Source organism: Rhipicephalus sanguineus, chromosome 7, assembly GCF_013339695.2.
Source record: "Rhipicephalus sanguineus isolate Rsan-2018 chromosome 7, BIME_Rsan_1.4, whole genome shotgun sequence".
NCBI classification, from domain to species: Eukaryota; Metazoa; Arthropoda; class Arachnida; order Ixodida; family Ixodidae; genus Rhipicephalus; species Rhipicephalus sanguineus.
The window spans coordinates 96,614,587-96,626,352 of NC_051182.1; the positions used below are offsets into that span (position 1 = coordinate 96,614,587).

The window sequence follows — 11,766 nt, forward strand, 5'->3', positions numbered from 1 at the left end:
AACACCTTGAAAAATCGAAACTGATGGCAAGCCCACCGTCAGGCAATATATTTGTTGAGGGATCTGTATTGTTGTTCAGTTTGTATGCGCACTGGTATACACACCATACGCTTGGAACGTTATATGCAAATATTTTCTGCCACTAATGACGTGCCGACATCGGAGGCTACCTCAGCGCGGAAGTTGCTGGTTGTTATCCTCCTTACCAGTCAGGATACCCTTTGCCACAAGTGGAAGTGTCGTAATGGTGCGCAACCATCGGAAATCCTCCCACGTCGCCGATGGTGAGAGCAGGTTTCCTATGAAGTCTTCCTTGGAAGGATCGAATGTGAATGATCTACCAGGCGCCGAAGCTTCCAGATTCGCAAATCTGCAGAAAATAACGGCCATCTTATTTCATCGACAGCATCATTGTCTGTATCACATAGCAATGATGTCTATATAGCAATGATGTGTATCTTCAGACCCTGAACCGGATTGAGAACTGGGCAAGTTGGTAAGGATTCATAGCCAATATAAGCAAAACAATTTGCGTGGTTACGCTTATATTCGCTTTAGATACTGAGATGCGCCAATGCTTCTAGCGTTACCGAAAAAGCTGCAAGAAGTATGAGAAACTCGAGGATTGGACCAGTGACACATTCAGCAGGGCAAATTGCAATAAAATATTATCAGTTGCAACCGCCTGCACGAAGCGTGATGGGATACGTGAAATAATAACTGGGGCGTAAATGAGAAGCTACACAGTCATGTGGCTGTCATGTGAGAATAGGAGCATGGTTGAGGTCGCGAACAAGTAATCGCGCAGGAACTTTCGAAAAGAAACGACCAAGTGATTGAAAACCCGATAAGCCTTGATTAGAATTTTTTTGTGGCCTGCAGAATCCCCTTTAATTGTCTGATCGGTTCATAGGTTATTATAAACTAGCGGAATTCTGCAGTTTTAGCGAAGATGCTCTTGAGTGGATAATTTATTTGTGCTGATATTAGAACTTAATTACAGGGGTTACTCAAATGAAAAGGTACGAAACAACACTGTGGGCATAAATGAATACCTTATTCAAAGTGTACCCAATAGGCCTGAGCACAACGATGCCATTCATGCACGACCCGAAGGATTCTTTGTTCCCAGAATTCCTGTTGTAGTGAAAAGACCCAGTCCTTCATAGCGTCCTTGGGTTCGTCGTGTGAGTTGAAGCGCTTCCCTTCCAGATGTTTTTTCAGGGAACCCAACACATGGAAATCGCAGGCGATGAATGGCGGCTGGTTTAACACCCGCTGTCAGAAATCCGACAACGCCTCGTTACTGCTCAATCGTCGAATTTTGCAATGTGAACACCATCCTGTCCTCACACGCAGTGCCATGCCAACTGGACGGAGCTCTTTATAAGAGTCTTTGCTCTCTGCTGCGCATGCGGGCGCCCCCGCATGCTCCGATCCACGGAGGAGACTCTAATCGCATTCCTAAATGCCTCGCAACGTTCTCCCATAGTGGCGTAGCATATATGCTAACGGTCATGTTGTTACGACGTTTCGTAGCTTTCCATTTGAACACCCTTTGTACATAATTTTGTTCAGAATATAGAGTTTCCATCTGCTATTTATGGTATCTTTCTGAACTTCTCAACACGCTCGATAGTTATTTCCCAAGGACTCTCAATATAAAAATTGTTTCTTCTATAATGGTTTGCCTTCTCAATAACCCTTGGGCAGTGTATAAAACAACAACTTTCACTTCATCTACATGATTAATTTCACGTAAGCAGGTACATATAATAGTTCTCGTACATGTACAAGTACGTATACAGGAGAAAATCTTCCTCGGCTCTAGTATCAGGAACAGTGAAAGGAAACGAAACACCAGAAATTTCCAAACATATTGGTTACTATTCCAGACGCTCTATGTTTTAAATGGTTAGCCACACTACTATTGTTTTCACAAGTGTCCAAAATGGATACTGCCGTGCAGGTTAACTGAAACCCGTAGCACTCTCACTTTCCTGGGCTTTAGCTCCGCTCTACACGTTGAGATAAACGCAGCACCTAGACTTGCTTTTTCTCCTAGCAGAAGAGGTTCTCACTTTAGTTTCGCAGCTTCATCAGCTACACATGCCTAATAAATGAGTCCCTTAAGTCAGTACACCTCTACTAGAACTATTTCTAGGCATCTTCTGATTGGAGCGCTCTTGACGCTTCACATATTATTGTAACAAGGATCATGAACATATTTCGTACGAAAAGTTTCACCTTTTGACGTCGCACAGAAAGGTCTCACCTGAGGCCTTGAGGAAGGACGAACATGTTCTTGCTGAGGCTTACAGCCTGCCCAGCTACGGGTGAGTCCACGGTGACCACAATGGCAGCAAAGCCTTGATACTCCGCCCTCCTGATCATGGACTCGGTCAAGGAGTGGTTTCTGAAGATGTACATCTGCTGCCATAGAAGGCAGTCTGGTGCACTGGCTCTGATATCTTCAAGCGATGCTGTGCTCATGGTACTCACAATCATCACGGTGCCCGCGTCCCGAGCCGCTGCAGGATATGAAGTCGCAATGGACTGGCTTCTGGATCTTTTGTCCTGCGACGCCTTCTAATCTTTCATTGAAGCAGTTTTACTGATTAACACTTCTACTGCCTGTATCGCAGTGCAATCAGGAATTCGTATAATATCGCATTGAATTTACGCTATAATGCTATACTGCGCGTATATAACCAAAATGGCGTTTATTTTTACAGGACGCGATGGATAGCGCTGACTAAATTGCCATCTCCCACGTTAAGCTATGCCCGGACATAAAAGCTAGCACGCATCGGTTATCCTGTAAGCATGAACAAATTGTATTAAAGCTTGCAAGTCTGGTCGTTAGCTTACATTTGACTTGCGGTCAACTTCTTTAGGTAGTGTATATTATGTCAGCAGTTTGTCATAAGTAGCTGACTGAAGTCACGTGAGGGATACTTTGCAACCGGTAATTAATGAATTATTCATAGCCTATACTCGTCACCTCCGTGTTTCGTGGGTCACCGGGAAAGCACTGCGCTCACGACTGGGAGGTCATATATACGTTTCTGATCCCTAGCATGTGTTTGTTTCGAGTATTGCTGCATTGCGAAATTTGTTTTCTTTGATACTGCTCAGTTTGAAAGTGCCGTCATGTAGTTTGAAACACTTATCGACGGTGGGCCCACTAGCTAAGGTTGTCCACAACCTTGACACTCACTGTATTGAGGCTGGCAACACAGTGAGAGCGCCCACGGTGCACCAAGAAGCGGTAGTCTAAATTTACGCATGTCCAAGTTCCACGGTACAACTTCTGAGAGCAAATAACGCTTTGTTCGTGATAGTATACATCGTTTTATAACGCGGGTTGTTTAGGAGGTGAGTGCGCCAGCGCCAGTCTAGTATTACCCTTGCACTGTGAGTAGAATCTTCACCAAGACTTCTTTTTGGGCGAGACACGGGCACACAAGCGCGTGCTTGTGTGTCCGCGTCTTCTCTCCTCTGGGTGTGTGCACGTGCATGTTCATAGGGTAGCTTTTACTCCCAACTCTATTCCCAACTGTTACCCCTTCACTGTCAGTAGTATGCTGGTAAAATAGTGAAGGGGGCCAGAGGCGCACCGCGAAGCAGTGTTTTGTCTAACGCGGGGTTGGATGCGGACGACAAGGGCCGACAACTGATGCCACATAGCATTTGCTTTCCTGCTGTATACACCGGTAAAATACAACCTGCAAACTGTGATGAGAAAGAGAGAAATAGATGAAAATGGGAGAGGCAGGGAGGTTAACCTGGTGCGAGTGACCGGTTTGCTTCCCTGCAAAGGGGTGGGGATATAGGGGTTGGAAAGGGGACAGAGAGAGAGTGAGATAAAATAAAAACAAAACAAAAAGAAGTTCGTAAAGAGGGGGTGTGCTGGAGCGGACGTTTCGACAAACGGACTTGTCTTCTTCAAGACTGTCTTCTTCAAATTTCAGCCTTAAAGAAGACAGCTTTGAAAAAAAAAACGAAACTGCTTATCGAAATGTCAGCTCCAGAACATTCCCTGTTTGCGAATTTTTCATCACGAGCTTCCATCTTACCCTAACTCCTGCCTTCTTTTAAACCGGGCGGCAGGGCATTTTCGAAAGTAAAATGCTGGCTGCTGGAACAATCTCCACTTTTTGTTTCCTTTCTCCTGATTCATACATGCTGCAGAGTATCAATACCCAACAAAGTATTCTCTCTCCGCAATTATAAATAGAGTGTCTGACGTATGGTTCCTGTCATCGTTGCGCTGTATTATCACTGTGGTACGGTAATAGCGGTAATAGCGGTAAACCTGTAGTAACACACAGTAGGAGGCAAGTACAAAAATTTTCTACGGCATGAGCTGTTTGTAGCTAAATTCTTGAAGTCACAAAGAGCAGTTTTACCAAGCTTAAAGCATTTGAGTTTCTGGGGGTTGGATTAAGATGGGCAGTAGGCTCGGCAACCATTTCTGTCAAGAGCCACCCCAGCAGCGACATCGCGAAAAGAAAAAAACGCCAGGCCTGCGCTGAAACCGCAGCACAGTCACAGCGAAAGCTGGAAGAGCGGCGTTTCTGGAGCCCGTTAAGCTCTCTTGGGGCTACAACACAAGTACACTAGAAAGGTACCCACTACGCTATAAATCACAATTTTTGTGCAGTTGGGAAGCCATTATTCTTCATTCTGCGGTGAAGCGAGGCACCAAGTACACGTCTGTAAGGCATTATGTGCACTTTGTTGACGCGACGACTGATGACGATGAAGAATTATGCCTCAGCCCTTTGTAATGGGTTGGTATCTTTAAACGGCCCACCAGTTATATAATTTGCATTGGGTGACGCCCGGTCGCTATTTCCCTCTCCCGTCATGCTGTATAACATACGTTGACCTGGGAGAGAGACGGGGGGGGGGGGGGGGGCGAAGAACTTTTCTGAGACCCCGAGGAAATGAATCATGCGCTTATGGGCTTCCTTGGCAACCAATACAAGCGCACTTGCGAGGAACCCACTACGCTATAAATCATTGTAATTTTACTGAGACCCCGAGGAAGTGGATCATGCGCTTATGGGCTTCCTTGGCAAATAATACAAGTGCACTTGCGAGGAACCCACTACGCTATAAATCATTGTAATTTTTGAGAAGTAGGGCAACAGGCACTGTGCCATTTTTCGTCATTCTACGGAGAGCATTGGTACCTGCTAAACGCATGTAATGCATTATGCGCACTTTGTTGATGCTGTGCCTGATGACGATGAAGAATTATGGCTGAGCCCTTTGTAATGGGTTGGAAGCATTCAACAACCTACTCGTTGCGCAATTCGCATTGTGTGACGCCTGGTTACAGAATTCGCGTTGTGCGACGCTTGGTGCTTATTTTACTCTTCTACCACGCTATATTGCATATGCTAATGTGGTTCCTTCCCGACATGAAGCCTGTACAGGACCTTTTTGCACAGCAGTTTCAAGCACCGGTATGGCTCAGAGGTTGAATACTGGGCTCCCACGCAGAGGGCCCAGGTTCGAACCTCGTTCCATCCTCGAATTTTTTTCTTATTTCGTTTTTTTTCTTATTTCGAGCGATACTGGTTACGGACACCGGCGGTGGCGGCGGCGGCGGCGGCGGCAGCGGCGGCGGCGGCGGCAGTGGCGGCGGCGGACAACTACGGCGCCAAAAACGGCCGGTGAAATGATCTCATAACAGCTTTCGCTGTAAAACAAGCCTAGAATACAGTTTAGCCGCACACGAAAAAGGTACCACCTGTTAGAGAAAATACTGCTGAAATTCGCCTATACTGCCAACATCAGCGTCTCAGGTGGCGGTATTGTTTCCCCTTCCACTTAAACTCCTTCGAAGTTGCAAGTTGTTCTGTTGCTCTTTAAATGCGGTGATAGTCGCGATATCCGCAGCATAGTCACTGTCTGGAATTTTTTTTTATCACAATTGCCCATTAAGACAATGAGCCATCGTAGTGCACTCACCTTGTGCAGTACCAAACTCTCCGTCAGCGTGTGCAATCATATGTGCAGCGGAAGGGGAGAAGCCAACAGGAAAGGATATTCTTCGGCCTAACACTGTAGTGGCCGTGTGAATCTTCGATACGTCCACAAGGGACCTTGGCCTGAAGCGGAGCCTGCGTAAAATGAATCAAACATTCTAGGGTGGTTCGCCTCGCACAAACACTGCTGTTTTACCATGACAAGCGATATACAATAATATATAATATTTGCGAACTTTTCTCTACAGATGCAGGATTCCTCTGAAGAGTTTTGAAAAATACAGATACGTATTTTCGTCCAAGCCACACCAGCAGGAGTGAGTAATGTTTGTTTCTATCTTGCAGACTTCACATTGCCAGGTGGTTAATATAGGATAAATACAGGCTTCACTATATTCACCAACTACTCACTTGTGAATGGTTTTGGACTTATTATCTGAATTCTTCATTTATCATACGCATATGATTATCCAAGTTAAATAATAGCCGCATTGGTGGAGGCGTACTATGAATATGATTTTTTTTAGTTTTTTTAGACAGGCACCTTGAGAACGCAACGGTGTTTTCTTTCAGAGTCTGCTCCCGATCTGCTCCGCTGGCGATGTAGCTTCTGGTGGCATCATCCAGGCGGGCCTCGCCTAAGCGCTGAATGTCGTCTATGGTAACGACTGTGTCATCTTGCTCCTCTTGCCTGGGCTTTGCGTTGACACACTTGATGTTTACTGCAATAATTATGCTTGTTCAGCGTTTTTTGTCGCGGAACATTCATAAAGCTGTTTGTTTCACATACTACAAATAAAGAGAAGAAATTTTGTGCAGCCACAAATGTCAACTAACATTTCAGCAATGCAGCTAAGGCTAGTCCATGGGTCGCTTACTGACAATACTTGTGGCACACACTCCGTAGTATCTCACGTCTAGTAAAAAAGCTGTAGATGTATACGAACACTCTACAGCACAATTTCACGAATATGTCAGGCTGCTAAACAATAGATGTTTCATCCGCGTGTCTCATTACACACACCTCATGGATTCTGTGCTCGAGCGAGTAGTTCAACCAACCAAGCTCGTTGAATTACTTTAGCGACTTTCGGTTGTTTTTCAACCCTCTACCTGGGCGTTTATTTGTGCCCTCATTGAATCAAAAATATTTCGTTGTGGAATATTGTCTTAATGCATGCGAGAATAATTTGTCTTTTCTTTGCTATGTTTTTTTTTACGGTGACCCCCAGATTGCGTATACATTGCTGTTGTTTATTACTCTATTCCCAACAGCAGCTTTTGTATCAAGTATGCAGATTTATCTGTATATAAACCAGTATGTACTATTTTCATGAAGGCACAATAATCACCACAGACCTGAATAGGTTTCTATGAGGTTATAATCATTATGAGGTTATGATGTATAGAAACGAGAGTGCACCATTTTTAACGGTTGTTAATGGTATCTTTCTGCTGCAGACGTTTGATTGATCACTAGGTGCTGCCTGCATAGAGCAACAGCATATATCAGTACTAAACCCTTATAGAAGAAACCAGTGAACTTATTCTTTCAAATCCACGAGCCTGTGCACTCACCTTGTGATAGGTTGAGGGCAACGAGTAGAAGGATGACAACACGATTTGAAACGTCGTGCAACATGTTTCTTGAACCATGCATACCACCCTAGGCGTGCTGTCGATCGCGTCGCACAAGTTCTAAGAAAAAAAAAGCAGGAAGCGAAGTAATCAAACTAAAGAAGGTGGCGGAGTGCAGGAATATTGTCAACACGTATTCTGCATTATTAGAGTGTTTATGAGGCCTGTTCCACAAAACAACGCTATGCTATACCGTGCTGTGCTCCTGCACAAACTTTTTAGACAAGTATGGCCTTCACTGAGGCGTTTGAACGCTTTTCCAACCACAAGCTGTAAGCGAGATTCTTTCACACTTACAAAACGTCGTCCGGTATTGCAAACGTTCACTACGGTAAGAGCAGCCGACCCGAACGCCGCTCTGCATTTGATCGACGAACAAACTTCTCGCTGTTAAAGGCTATAAAAGAGCTACGGCTCGTGTATTTTTTGAAACAAAAGGCACGGAATTAGGTTATGGAACCTGTGATTTCAAATATATGTACTTTGCACGCGCTGTCAAAGTAAAAAAATACCTTAATACATATTCACTTACCTCCTAGCACACTGCAGCAGCTGTGCAGTTGTCCCGGGCCTATACTAAAGCAAAAGTGCATGATGAGAGAGCTGCACAGCTGTGGCAGTATAACGTTCCAGAATTATCAAGGAGATATTAATTCATTTAATGTGCTAGTCACTTGTGTATCACAGCGTAGGTTACCCACTGTACCTATAAAGCGTATTATAAAAAAGTTCGACTATTCTTTTCGTCTTTCTTCAGTTTTAGAGGGTTGCGAGCAGAGTTGCTATATGCTACCGAGCTAACAAGCAAATAATCATCACAAAAGAAGCCCAAAAGAAGCGGATGTTTATTAAATTTTCTCATTCTCGAAAATATTTTTAAATATAACAAAAATATTCCTCAAATACGAAGGAGATTGAAAAAATCAGCTTAATTATTTTGTGCAGCGAATATATGCGCAACTGCGGGAAAGTACATATTTACTTTTAATAATGTCCCCAAGGTAGTCTCATTAGGTTGAATGCACGTTTGCCAGTGCATGCTTAACTTCACTTGCTTACTCCCCCAACGTATGTTTCACTTCAACACTCAACTAGAGAAAGTTATCGACAAACGTGCTATTAGTGAACGACAAACGAGCTATTGGGGAACGTGGTGATCACTAAAATAACTATATCCGCTAGAAAAATGAAAATAAGCCCAAAAAAACGCGACAAGCGGCTGGTAAATTCTACAAGCGACTCGGCGAGAAAAGAAGCCCAAGTCCGCTTATTATAAGCGGAACTGGCAACTCCCCGTGCCACCATCCCCAATAGTCGGTAGGAGCCACATCTAAAGACAAAGCGAAAATTCAACTTTGAAGAAAAGTTTTGAAGAGGAGCTTAGTTTTTCGTACCATTGATTCGTTTTTTTTTTTTTTAGCAGCTGTGGTGATAACCTGTTTTGTGGCATTTGTTATTTTAGTAGCAACTCGACTATTTTTTTAACCATGTGAAGCCCAATCTTTCTTATAGACGCGACGTTGTTTTGAAACCGTTAAATTCAGACTTTACACAGGAACATGGGAAACGAAAGCATAGTCGGTAGGCAGCCCTTTTGATGAGCTGGAGAGAGATTTTTTTTGCAGGTAGCTCAGGAAATCAGTAAGTACTTGTTTGGTTGCAGGGTGGTTGAAGATCTAGTAGCATATCATTCTAATTGTACTATGCTAATACGCTGTTCGCAGCCAGAACTAAAAGTGAACAAGCTGTTTTGTTTATTCTGGAAATGGAACACAGTACATTCCAGGGTATTGCTGCTATCGCCGGTAGCTAATATTTATTGAATGGACGCTACCCTTCGTTTTAAGAATTCCCGTTAAATTAGAAGTGAGCGCCTTTTCTTTGCCCGTATTGGTTCTCGTTGAACCTTGGAATGGTACCTTCACGAGATATGAAGAAGCGCCACGCGTATCATTCGCTACTTCGACGACAAGAAGAGCGATGACTCACTGTGACAAAGGTAACGCTGATGGAGTTCCTTTTTTAATTTATTTACTCTCTGGGCCTTGTTTTGGCATTACATTGGGGGAGGATGTGACAATCAATGTCATTACGCAAGTGTAAGTGAACATACCCCCGCACCCAAAAGTTTGCGGAACGTGAAATTTCTGAGAAAGCTATATTCGCGCTTTGTCTGACAACATAGCCTCCAAATCAATGTTCCAGCCTGTAGTAGTACCTGCGACCTAGACAGCTACCCACTAGGTTAGAATCGCCGTGCACCAACAGAACAGAAATTCGCATTTTCAGTGGAGCCCGTGTTCGGAAACCTTGTGTGGGCGGGTGTACGTGCTAATCGAACATTCTATGTGAAACATGTAGGTATACTTCACATATTACAAGACTACGCAGCAGTAATCCTTACATAGTACAAAAAATAATCTCAGATCATACAATTCTCACCAACTGGCACCAAAACAATGATTACAATAACGATTATAGCGTGATTAGAAGTTTTTCGCCATTCGGAGTAATGTACAAAGACACTCACAAAGAAATATCAGTTTCACGTTTTGTATTTCTGAGCTTTCTAGTAAGTACATTGTTTAATGTATTATTGTCATTTATTTCGGCTATATTTCTTGAATCTGGTTCCGTTCTATAGCGCCTAAGTACGGGTATATATTCAGACTTCCTATTACTTTATGGTCACTAGTTATGAGTATGTCATGGTCCTTATGACGTGCTGCTTGTTATGTTGGCCACATGTGAGGATTCATCTCCATGATTACCAAATACATTTTAGGCACATCATTATTTGCATTTTGGACATTTTTACACTATCATTGCGTTACTTAGCTTGTCTGTTGTGTGTGCGACGCGTCATTTGGGTTCCTGTGTTACTGCCAAAGCGTTGATTGAAATGTGTGTGGATTTTTTACCCATGACCTCGTTTTACGGCGGGAACGCTGTTTGACCGTTTTTAATCACCTTTTCTGTTGTTCCTTGCGTCATCACGAAAAATTTATGTGTTGTATGCCCGATCCCTTCAAGGGCCAAGGAGGAGCAGGCGTCTTACTTGTGCGCCCACAGCTCCTCACATCATATGAATAAAAAAGCTGCAATACCTAACTGCGTGAAAATGATTGCTCAGTTCATAATCAGTTCGTAGGGAACAGTGGTAAAGTTAGCGACAGCGCAGCTAATGTGGTGTGATGTGATACGGATGTGACGAACACCAATAATAGTACGGGCAGAGCACGGCGGTCCCCTTAATCACGGCTTGCTATGGCACGATCATGACGCGGCAAAGACAAGACAATAAATTCCACTAGATTACAACAATGGTGACGTCGGCAGGTAGTCTCAGACGCTGCGGACAAGCGGGAATTATTTATAAGCAGACTCTCTCAGACAGCTCAACAATTTCAAAAAGTATCAATTGTTCTGATATTTCGAGCACCCAAAGGAGTACATTCCACCTGCCCTTTTTTAGCGTTCTTTTTCTTCTTTTAACGTTATTCCAAACACTGGCTGTACCGGCGACTGGCCAGCCGCACTGAGGCTACATCTCCTGTTATTTTCACACTCAGCGGCTGAGCCCACCCACTGTTTTATGCATCACAGATAACAAGTTGATCAATATTGGGAGTTATTTCAAATGACCCAGAGGAGCGGTGTAAATCTCTCACCTGAATGTAGACAAAGCAATTTCCAAATACGCACGTCAACGGTAACTGCTGACTGCGAAGCAGGCGAACGATAGGACGGGGGGTAAAGCGCCGAATCCAGCTGCGCGTTTTTGGCAAGTGCAGCGATCATTGATCCGGGAAAACACGGGCTGTGTCCTGTGGTCTCTCCCATCATTGTTTTGTTTTGATGATATAGTAAACAGGATGGTTGATGGTGAGGCTGGCGTAGGTTTGTGTCTGCAGCTGGGAAATCGCTAAACCCTTCAGTAGGTACTAGGGTCGCAAAAAGTTTTCAGCAGCGGCAGGCATTTACCTCACGCAATGCTTGTGTTAGAATTTACTCAAAAAATCTTCATAAAATAGGTTTTCGAATACCCATCTCTTTCCTAAGTGTCCATGTCGTTAGCTTATAAGCAGTTTCTAAATATTTGCTCATAATTACCCGAACACACACA

General features: G+C 43.9%; 1 pseudogene; it reads right to left on the minus strand.

Annotated features, from left to right (window-relative positions):
* Positions 1–7,717, minus strand: part of LOC119398862 (2-Hydroxyacid oxidase 1-like) — a 37,901-nt pseudogene extending 30,184 nt beyond the window's left edge.
* Positions 7,718–11,766: the final 4,049 nt, after the last annotated feature.